Here is a 12,160-nt window from a genome sequence, read left to right on the forward strand (position 1 = left end):
GATCTGTACATTAGGGAAATGAAACAACCACTTCATAAACGCATGGCACACCATAGGAGAACGAACACACCAAGACTAGATTCAGCATCCATCTTCATTTAAAAGACACAGGCCATCCTGATCTAACTGAATATAGCTAATGAGGTAGAAGTTCATGAGGTCCATGATTCTGGGAATTACAAACTTTGTGTATTTGGTCAAGCTGTATGAGCGGTACTGTAATATGCTGCTATGCTTTTCTTTTTTTGCTAGTTCTGACTATACGACATAGAATGCTGTGACATCAAATTAAATGACTGGCTGAGGAATTCTGGAAGTTGAAGTCAGCAAATCTCCCCACCCCTAAGTTTTTTTTATTTTTTATTTTTTTACAAACATATTAATGCTTGAACAGTGTAGCACCTGAGTGTCATACATTTTAGTATAAATAAAACAATATTCATCATATTTATTATGTTTGACAAGCTTATATAGTTCTGGTAATAGTCCACATATTTATGTTAAGTTATAATTTTCCATTGTTTAGTATTTCAATATATTATATTTATACCAATCACTATACAGTATTCTGAGTGTCATTCCTTTTAATACAAATAAAATATACTGCTCAAAAAAATAAAGGGAACACTCAAATAACACATCCTAGATCTGAATGAATGAAATATTCTGGTTGAATACTTGGAGTTATATTCTGTTGTTTAAGTGTTCCCTTTATTTTCTTGAGCAGTGTATTATTAATCATATTTGTTACATTTAGCAAGTTTATATGGTTCAAATAATAATATACATATTTATATTAAATTATAATCTTCCATTATTTAATTATTCAGTATTTCAGTATGTTATTTTTATGCCAATCACCATATTATTCAAGCATACTTAATAATACACTCGTTCAAGTTCTGATTTCCCCTCTTGTCATTATTTCACATTGTATAAAATGTATACAGTATTTCATTAATCCCTTTCTCTAGTTTCCATCCCTATTCTAACTTTTAATTATGCCACTATTATATTTAAAAATATTCCCTTACTATCAATCATCTCTTGCTCGCTTTAAAGCTTTAATTGTTCGTTTCTTCTTTCCAACTTGAATTTTCATCTCTATCTAGTTCCCACATCTTGACCAATTATTTTAAACATTTCTCCCTTCTCTGTCCTTTTCCATTGTCTGATTTTCAAAATATCTACTCTTGCCTCTATCTCTTTTCCAAAAGTCTTCCTTCAACGCCAGCTCCTTTTTTAATTCCCTTAAAATACCTCCCCTCGGCTTATTTCATCTGTCATTATTATTTTTGTTGGTATCTCCTTCTTGTCGTCTTGTTTTATTTGTTGGTTTTTCTGTTTTGTTTTTTTCATCTATTCTTTCAATTGGGTCCTCCCCCTTCCTGGGCATCTTGGTCACTCTTGTCCTTTCCAGTTCTCCATCTTTGCTCTACATTTTATTCATAATCTCTTGGGAATCTTCTTGTCAAAGTATCCTTAATACTTTGAATTTCTGTTTTTTCCCAAATTCCATTCATTTCTTGCTGGTGGAGCATCTTACATAAAATCATTTCTCAAAAAGTTCAATATTCATAAAACTTTAAATCCAAAAATTGATCAGCCTGTTCCTCTGGATAGTCTCGACCTGACTTGGCCACGCCTTTGACAAGCGAGTACAACCCATCCTGACTGGTGACTCCTGTACCATGAAAACGAGCGTATCAGGTGAGTCAGCGCTCATTTTGTATAGGTATTTCAAAATGGGAACAATCCAAAATATAATGATGATGTTAGTTTTTTAAGTAAATAGTTCCAGCATTTTGAAATGCCTATGCAAAATGAGCGTTGACTCACCTGATATGCTCGTTTTCATGGTAGAGGAGTCACCAATCAGGATGGGTTGTACTCTCTCGTCAGAGGCATGGTCGAGTCAGGAGAATATAAAAGCACTGGAACTGCCCATAGGCCCCAGTTTTTTTGACAAAGCTGAAACATTGACTCGGAGTGGACAGCACAACCTGAGGTTAAGAAGCTTGGAATATGAACACCTAAGCTATAACCATCCAACTGTTATGAAATAAAGAAGTTCAAGGAGGCAGCAGAAAGGGATAGGAGAATAGGTTTATTTATTTATTTATTTATTTATTTATTTTTTTTTTTATTTATTTGATTTTTATGCCGCCCTTCTCCTTAGACTCAGGGCGGCTTACAACATGTTAGCAATAGCACTTTTTAACAGAGCCAGCATATTGCCTCCACAATCTGGGTCCTCATTGACTTTGGGTTTAAATTTGTTGTTATAGAAATGCTAATACATACTACCTATATAAAAGTAAAAAGTTGAGACTGTTACTATGTTATTCTACTGAGCTAAAGAGTTGGAAATCTGTGTCTTTCTTTCTCCTCCCCTTTCTCCTACACCTTTATCTTTTTCCCTCCCCCTATTTTCCACTATTGTCATTTGTATTTTATACTTAATAAAATATGAATAATTATTTGTCATCCACATTAGAAGCTTAAACCACTTCTAAGCAGACACTTTGATTTAACTGCCAACTGTTCCATAATAAAAGGGTGGGAGGGATTAAGTCGAGTATTCCACTACTCTTTGTAGGACCCTGCGGCCGAAGGCTGCTTCCGCCGAAGCAAATTTGTCAATTCTGTAGTGGCGGATGAAGGACGTAGGAGATGTCCAGGTGGCCACCCTGCATAGCTCCTCCAATGGGCATTGAGTGGCCCATGCCGCTGAAGTGGCCACACTCCGCGTAGAGTAGGCTGTGATACCCAATGGCCGCTGGATGCCCTCAACGTTGTAGGTCTTGGCAATGGCCCCACGGATCCATTGTCTGATGGAAGTGGGGGAGGTTTTGAGGCCTAGTTTGTGAGGCGAGAAGTAGACAAATATGGCCGCAGTACGTCTGATGGGCTGGGTTTGCCTCAGGTAAATCCGGAGCCTCTCTTCATGTCAAGCATGTGCCACCTGTGCTCCGAAGGATGGGACGGTTGGGAGCAAAAGGTTGGTAAGATAATGTCCCAACCCCTGTGGAACGATGAATTGACCTTGGGTATAAAGGACGGATCAAGGCGAAGGACTATTTTATCCTGATAACAGCACAGGTCCTCTCTTACTGATAGAGCTGCCAATTCAGAGATTCGCTTGGCAGTGGTAATCATGATGAGATAGGCTACCTTCAGGGACAGGTATCGAAGGGAGGACTCTCGTAAGGGGTCATAGGGAGGCTCAGTCAAGAAATGAAGCGTTAGTGATGCCCTTGAGGAATCTGGACACCAAGGGGGTATGAACCAAGGAGGACCAGTGGTCACAGGTTATGATAGAAGATAGTGCCGCAGTCTGGCGTCGGATGGTATTCAGGGAAAGACCCCTGTCTAGACCCTGTTTTAAAAATATGAGGACCTTGGATAGTGGAATGTTGACTGGGGAGAGGTCTTGTGAGGTATACCAGGCACAGAAGGTCTGCCATGTCAAAGAGTAGATCCGCTCCGTGGAAGCTCTTCGTGCCTTGTGGATGTAATCTATTACATGGTTGTCATAGTCTTGGCTCCTCAAGATGCGCCGTTCAAAAGCCAGGCGGTCAAGCGGCACCGGCCCGGGCCCGGATGGAGCAGGGGACTCTGCAATAGCAGATGAGGTGACACCGGTAACTGTCATGGTTCCGCTGCCAACAAGATCTTTAAGTAAGTCTGCAAACCAGGGTGCCTGGGCCAAAAAGGAGCTATCAAGATGACCTCTGCTTGCTCCTCCAGGATCTTGTGGATGACCTGGGGCAGGATTGGTAGCAAGGGAAAGGCATACAGCAGGCCCCCCGGCCAAGTGCAGTGGAGGGCATCTAAAGAATATCTAAAGATATCTCTCCATCTCTATCTCTTTAAGGTATATTTTTATATAGATCACAGATATATAATTATAATATGATTTATTTCTCCTTAGTTCATTTAATTTAAAGTTAAGGGGGGTTTGATTGCCTGCTCTTTCATTACAAAAATGTTTTATTCATACATATTTATATAAATTGTGTCCTGATCTTGTTTGGAGAAATATTCAACCATGTAAATCTATTTCATGCTCTCATGTTCTGAAAAAGGGTTCTGACAACCACCATTTTCTTTACTTTTGAGTCTTTGAGTCTTTGTTTAATTCTGCATAGTTGTTCTTGACTTATTTATTATTGAACAATGGTGCTTGGCAAGTATAATACCCAAATAACCTTCTTAATGCTTCTTAACTGGAGATTATAAGAGATTAATCCAAAGAGTTTTGTGCTCATAGCTCCTTTTAGTGGGCTGATTTATTTTTGCTCTCCAATCAGTGGAATGAATACAAAACTTGTATTCACAGCATAATATTTAAACATAATATTTAGTCTAATGAGAGCTAGTAGAATTTTAGCCAGAAAGAGGCTATGTTAATCTTTAGAGAATGACCTCAATTGAGCCCAAAATTTCTATTGCTAAGCTAGACATTTGTTAATGCCCCATTTTACAAACTTTATTGTCAGTTTTTAAGTGAATCACTGCAGTTGTTAACTTAGTAACAAGATTGTTAAGTGAGCCTGGCTTCCCCATTGACTTTACTTGTCAGAAGGTCACAAAAAGTGATCAAATGACCTGGGGATACTGCAACTGTCATAAATATGAGTCATTTGCTAAGCATCCAAATTTTGATCACCTAACCATGGGGACACTGCAATGGTAGTAAATTTGAAAAATGGTTATAGGTTACTTTTTTCAATGCCATTCTAGCTTTCGAACTGTCACTAGCAATAGCAATAGCATTTAGACTTATATACCACTTTACAGTGCTTTACAGCCTTCTCTCTAAGCAGTTTAGAGAGGCAGCATATTGCCTCCAACAATTTGGGTCCTTATTTTACCCACCTTGGAAGGATGGAAGACTGAGACAACCTTGTGCCTGGTGAGATTTGAAATGCCAAATTTCAGCCAGCCAGAAGTAGTCTGCAGTATTACATGCTAACCACTATGCCACCATGGCTCACTAAATGAACTGCTATGAGCCGAGGGTTACCTGTATCCAGAGGTTGGCTCCTGGCAGGAGGGCATGGAACACCGTTCCACTGGCAAAAATGAAGTTGTGCACGCATCTCCATTGCCATGCGCCGTGCACACAAAATCTTGCTGCCCCAGTCAGTAGCAATGCCCACTGTTAAGTGGAGCCAGAAAGCACAGCACTTGTTTGGTGGGCATGGGGCGCCTCTGCCACTGGGATAATTTGGAGAGAAGACTTGAGCCGCCCGGTGCGTTTCCTGACTCAGCGCTGGCTCAGCTAGGAGACACACCTGCTGCCCACCGCAGCCAGAGTGGGACCGGGGTGGCTCGAGCAGGCAGAGCACCGAGCGCATCTCCTAGTTGAGCCAGTGCGAGAAGCAGCTCAGAGAGGTGGCCGCCACCTGCCAGGCCCACCCGCCAGGCCCGTCCTGGAGCATTTTTTCCTGCTGGTGGCCACCTCTCCGAGCTGCTTCTCGTGCTGGCTCAGCTAGGAGACGCGCCTGCTGCCCCGCCGCAGCCAGAGTGGGACCGGGGCGGCTTGAGCAAGCAGAGTGCCAGGCATGTCTCCTAGCTGAGTTCAGAGAGGTGGCGCGCGCCCACCATGCTCACCCTGGAGCATTTTTTCCTACTGACGGCTGCAGGCTGGAACTGATAGCCGCCACTGCTACTGTGCCTCGCAGGACTCAGCCCAGTCAATCCCTCACAGGAGCCACCAGTGGGAAAAAATCCTCCAGGAAGGAGAGCAGTTCATGGGGGTGACTGGCAGGCGGGCAAAGCGGGAGCGACATCGTCTCCACGACTAGCTGCTCTCCTTCCAGGCGGATTTCTTCCCGCTGGTGATTCCCGGGCAGGACAGCCTCTGGTCACAATTCTGCGTGTGCGCAGAAAATTAAAGAGGGCGGGTTGCACACGCCGCAAATAGCTGCCCTTTGCTGCCCGTATCTGGAAAGAAATGCAGTACTTTCACTTACATTTCTGATTAACTGAATTCAAGCACTGCATCCAAACCCTAAATTTGGAGATAAATATCTTTACAAGAATGAAATCATTCCCACCCTTTACACCATCATCTTTTTATCATTTTAGATTGCTCTTCCTTCTAGCTTCATTATTTATTTTTGCTATCAGTTGATTTATGAGAAATACATAGCCATAATACATGTTTTAATGCTGATTTCCAAAATGTTTCTAGAAACATTAAATCTTTACTGTAATTTGTTTACATGCTCTTCAGTGTTGTGGATGTGCTTCCATGGCTAGTGATAGTGCGGTATTGCAGGTTTCTGGGAAGGGTAACTTGTATCAGGTAGCAGCTAAGTTGCATGGGCCTGAATGCTGGAAGGGGTTGGATTACACTATATAGATATAGAACAAAGGCTTGGAAGTCATTAAATTGTGATCAAAGGCACTAAACTTTGATCACCATTATCATGGCGGCATCAAGTTTTTCAAGAAAAATGCCAGGAATTTCAAGTTTGCTATTTGCATTAAAAATAACACAGCTCAAAAGGGTGATACTTTCTCTAAGAAATTTAACTTCACCTTGACTTCTGAGAGCAAGACTAAATGGAAAGAGCATTGAATATCCAATTTTGAATATTTAAAAAGTTTAACCCAGGATTATCTCACAGTGCACGCTTTCCAAATGCTTCACATGATTTTGATAGGAAAAAAATGCAGACATTTAAGATTTTGTAGCTTGTTGGCTTTTATTTATTTTTGTTTTGGGGTTTTCAGGATTTGATGCTTGTATGAAAAAGAAAACTAAATGTTGTACTGTGCTATAATACCACAGTATTATTTTTTCATGCAACAAATGAGAGAATAGTTGAAATAATAGAGTTACAGTCTACTTTTTTGTAATGGGAGACCATGACCAGTGAGAGGTAAGAGGAAATATTAACAAGACACTGCTAAGGGGGGAAATGTCAGGGAATCTTAAGTTCTATTGCAGAGTAAGCCATACTGAAAGCTCTGTCTTCTGATAGCAATCTTCCAAGAAAAGCAAGTCTTGAGTGGTATAAGCATATACAGTTTAATTAAATTTTGCCTATTGATTTATAAGAAGGGCATACTTTTCATTGCTTTGGGATGAATGGAAATTCTCTTTATCCTTAGTATGGCAAAGGGAAACTACTTTGAATATTTGTCTGGGCTTATACAGTGATACCGCGTGTTACAAACCCCTCATCATACGAACTTTTCGAGATACGAACCCGGGGTTTAAGATTTTTTTGCCTCTTCTTCCAAACTATTTTCACCTTACGAACCCGCCGTCGCCACTGCTGCTGAGATGCCCCGCCTCTGGACTTCCGTTGCCAGCCAAAGTGCCCGTTTTCCCGCTGGTAGGATTCCCCTGAGGCTCCCCTCCATGGGAAACCCCACCTCTGGATTTTGCGATGCTGCAAGGGAATCCCAGCAGGGGAATCCCGTCAGCGCGAAAACGGGCACTTCGGCTGGCAATGGAAGTCCGGAGGTGGGTGGCGATGCTGCGATTTCGCTGAGGCTTCCCTCGCTGGGAAACCCCACCTCTGGACTTCCGTTGCCAGGCGAAGCGCCCGTTTTCGCACTGGTGGGATTCCCCTGCTGGGATTCCCCTACAGCATCGCAAAATCTGGAAGTGGGGTTTCCCATGGAGGGGAGCCTCAGGGAAATCCCACCAGCGCGAAAACGGGCACTTCGGCTGGCAAAAGGGGTGAATTTTGGGCTTGCACGCATTAATCGCTTTTCCATTTATTCCTATGGGAAATATTGTTTCGTCTTACGAACTTTTCACCTTATGGACCTCGTCCTGGAACCAATTAAGTTCGTAAGATAAGGTATCACTGTACTACACTCCTGAGTTATTAGGTGTAGAGTGTGTATATATGTTCATTTTTGCAACAAAATTTTAGAAACATAGAAGATTGATGGCAGAAGAAGACCTCATGGTCCATCTAGTCTGCCCTTATTTTATTTCCTGTATTTTATCTTAGGATGGATATATGTTTATTCCAGGCATGTTTAAATTCAGTTACGTAGATTTACCAACCACGTCTGCTGGAAATTTGTTCCAAGCATCTACTACCCTTTCAGTAAAATAATATTTTCTCACGTTGCTTCTGATCTTTCTTCCAACTAACCTCAGATTGTCCCCCCCTTGTTGTTGTGTTCATTTTCCTATTAAAAATACTTCCTCCTGAAACTTATTTAACCCTTTAAAATATTTAAATGTTTTGATCATGTCCCTGCTTTCCCTTCTGTCCTCCGGACTATACAGATTGAGTTCATTAAGTCTTTCCTGCTAGGTTTTATGCTTAAGACCTTCCACCATTTTTGTAGCTCGTCTTTGGACCCGTTGAATTTTGTCAATATCTTTTTGTAGGTGAGGTCTCCAGATCTGAACACAGTATTCCAAATGTGGTCTCACTAGCACTCTATACAGTGGGATCACAATCTCCCTCTTCCTACTTGTTATACCTCTAGTTATGCAGCCAAGCATTCTACTTGCTTTCCCTACCGCCTGACCGCACTGTTCACCCATTTTGAGACTGTCAGAAATCACTACCCCTAAATCCTTCTCTTCTGAAGTTTTTGCTAACACAGAACTGCCAATACAATACTCAGATTGAGGATTCCTTTTCCCCAAGTGCATTATTTTGTTTGGAAACATTAAACTTTATTTTATTATATAGTCTGTATTGAATTTTAAAGGTGAGGTATTAGGAAGGAGTTCTGGCATTACAAGATATAGTATCTAATAAATAATATCAGACAATTACTTTTTCTTTGATCTTTAGGCTTTGAGTATAGTTTCTAGGTAAAGTGGGTCATGTTTTAAAATAGAACATATTTTTTGAAACTATTTGTTTCTTCTGTAACCACAAATATCTTTTTTCGGCTGCAAATGTTTATGCAATATTTAGAGCAGAAATAAGTACTATATTGACTTTTGCTGTTACTTCTTAATAACAGCTGAAGAAAATATCAGCTAGTCCTTCATCAGGTTACCTAATACACATTGATTCCCATAAATTCTTTACAGGAATCAGGAATATGTATAAAACAAAAAAACTGAAACATCCCCATGGATAGAAAAATTATATTTCATGTGTATTATATCAGTGGTCATCTTGGGCTTGATTTAAAACATAATCTTAGCATAATTGTAACTGTCTTTTTACAGATCTGTTCATCTTGATGCTTATGAAGAATTGTTTGCTGGAAGCCTATCTGAATTTTCCATAGAGCTTACTTTTAACAAGGAAGAGGATTGGGGATTCTGGTGATTCACAGATCCTGGGATTTAGCAACTGGCTTCTGAAAATAACACCCTGTATAACAATGAATATGGTATGGTCCCATTTTCTACCTTTTATCTGGCTTTAGCTTGTCTAATTCTCAAATTAGAATTGAGAAACTTTTTGGAATGAGAGCATATTTGAAATTTTGAAAACACGGGCAGACTTACTTTGTACCATGTTTGGAGGTTACCTGTTCAAAAAAGATTTTTATGTGTTTTGGAAAACATCTTTTTACCCAAAAGCACTGTGGTGAGATGACCTTGCAGCATTTCCAATAATATTTTGCCTATCAGATCTATTTGTGATTCAGAGGCTTTCTCATAAGTCCCAGCTTTCCCAGAAAAATTGTATACTTCTGAACACAATATTCTGCTCAAATCATCTGACATTTTTATTTTCTAGGCTACTAAGGTGTAGCAGTTTGAAATGGAGATGATGCTGACCCTTATACTTTTTAAGTGTTCTTTTTTAGAAAAATGTAAAATAGGATAAAAGTTCTAGATGTTGCCAAAGAAGGTACTTGTGAGCACAATGGTGACATTACGACCAGTAGTACAGTATATGTTAAAATATAATGTTAAGTAGTCTCTCATTAATGTTAAATTATTAAAGATAATATAAATCAATCATTCAACTGTTTCATACATATAGTATTTATTAAATTCATGTGCCACCTATCTTACAAAAGCAACTTAATGCGTAAAATAGATAACTGAAATCTCTAAAGATGAATATACTCCTTTGCATCCTCCCATATAAATCAGGAAGGAAGTTAAACTTTAATTTTTTTCTTAAGTTTATTCTACCTTATATTTAAAGGTAGATGCTATACCTTTTTATAGATGCTTTGTAAAAATTGTATGTGTCTCACTTAAATATCAGTAAACTGCTCTGAACTTTTGGAGCCTTTCTGAACACATTGAAATGCCAGCATGAAAATGGGAAATATCACTACAGAATTTAAGGAAGTGTGTGAAATAAAGGATAACCATTACTGATCTTATTTAAAAGCTATGGATTGTGAAAGAAGGGCTTTTGATCCCAACCTTAATTGAGGATAAAATATGTGTGGTTTGATTTCAAATTTATTTTTATGGGCAAATAAGTTCCCATGCCTTCCTCGTCCTCAAATATTGACATTTTTGGCAATGATTTAGAATACAACCTGGCAAATAGAAGAAAAAATGTAATAATAATAATAATAATAATAATAATAATAATAATAATAATAATAATTTATTAGATTTGTATGCCGCCCCTCTCCGAAGACTCGGGGCGGCTCACAACAACGATAAAAACAATATTATAATGGCACAAATCTAATATTAAAAAACTAAAAACCCTATCATAATTAAAAACCAAACAGCACATACATACCAAACATAAATTATAATAAGCCTGGGGGAAAGATGTCTCAAATCCCCCTTGCCTGGCGGTATAGGTGGGTCTTAAGTAGTTTACGGAAGTCAAGGGTGGGAGCAGTTCTAATCTCCGGGGGGAGTTGATTCCAGAGGGCCGGGGCCGCCACAGAGAAGGCTCTTCCCCTGGGGCCCGCCAGACGACATTGTTTAATCGACGGGACCTGGAGAAGGCCAACTCTGTGGGACCTTATCAGCCCCTGGGATTCGTGCGGTAGCAGGCGGTTCCGGAGGTACTCTGGTCCAATGCCATGTAGGGCTTTAAAGGTCATGACCAACACTTTGAATTGTGACCGGAAACTGATCGGCAGCCAATGCAGGCCACGGAGTGTTGTAGATATGTGGGCGAATCTGGAAAGCCCCACGATAGCTCTCGCGGTCGCGTTCTGCATGATCTGGAGTTTCCGAACACTTTTCAAAGGTAGCCCCATGTAGAGAGCGTTGCAGTAATCGAACCTCGAGGTGATAAGGGCATGAGTGACTGTGAGCAAGGACTCCCTGTCCAAATAGGGCCGCAACTGGGGTACCAGGCGAACCTGGGCAAACGCCCTCCTCGCCACAGCCGAAACATGGAGGGGCTGGGAGTGTCAGCTGTGGATCCAGGAGGCTCCAATGTCAGCTGTGGATCAAGGAGGACGCCCAAGTTGCGCACCCTCTTTGAGGGGGTCAATAGTTCCCCCTCCAGGGTAATGGATGGACAGATGGAATCGTCCTTGGGAGGCAAGACCCACAGCCACTCCATCTTGTCTGGGTTGAGTTTGAGTTTGTTGACACCCATCCAGACCCCAACAGCCTCCAGGCACCGGCACATCACTTCCACTGCTTCGTTGACTGGACATGGGGTGGAGATGTACAACTGGGTATCATCCGCATATTGATGATAGCTCACCCCATGCCCTTGGATGATCTCACCCAGCAGTTTCATGTAGATATTAAATAGCAGGGGGGAGAGGACCGACCCCTGAGGCACCCCACAAGGGAGAGACCTAGAGGTCAACCTCTGACCCCCCACTAACACCGATTGTGACCGACCAGAGAGGTAGGAGGAGAACCACTGGAGAACAGTGCCTCCCACTCCCAGCCCCTCCAGTCGGCGCAGAAGGATACCATGGTCGATGGTATCGAAAGCCGCTGAGAGGTCAAGAAGCACCAGGACAGAGGACAAGCCCCTGTCCTGGGCCCGCCAGAGATCATCCATCAACGCGACCAAAGCAGTTTCCGGGCTGTAACTGGGCCTCAAACCTGACTGTTGAGGACCTAGATAATCGGCTTCTTCCAAGGACCGCTGGAGTTGGAGCGCCACCACCTTCTCAACAACCTTCCCCATAAAGGGAAGATTGGAGACTGGATGGTAGTTATTAAGCACGTCTAGGTCCAGGGAAGGCTTCTTGAGGAGGGGGCGCACAAGTGCCTCCTTATAAGGAGCTGGAAAGGACCCCTCCCCAAGGA

General features: G+C 41.4%; 1 protein-coding gene across 3 annotated transcripts in view; it reads left to right on the plus strand.

Annotated features, from left to right (window-relative positions):
• RAB3IP (RAB3A interacting protein) overlaps positions 1-12,160 on the plus strand; it is a 49,975-nt gene that overhangs the window by 6,552 nt on the left and 31,263 nt on the right. For all 3 annotated transcript variants that reach the window (XM_070755725.1, XM_070755726.1, XM_070755727.1), the window contains exon 2: positions 9,176-9,342. The gene's annotated coding sequence lies outside the window, so the exon portion shown is untranslated. The remainder of the gene's footprint in view (positions 1-9,175; positions 9,343-12,160) is intronic.

This window comes from Erythrolamprus reginae, chromosome 6, assembly GCF_031021105.1.
Source record: "Erythrolamprus reginae isolate rEryReg1 chromosome 6, rEryReg1.hap1, whole genome shotgun sequence".
In the NCBI taxonomy this organism is placed as follows: domain Eukaryota; kingdom Metazoa; phylum Chordata; class Lepidosauria; order Squamata; family Dipsadidae; genus Erythrolamprus; species Erythrolamprus reginae.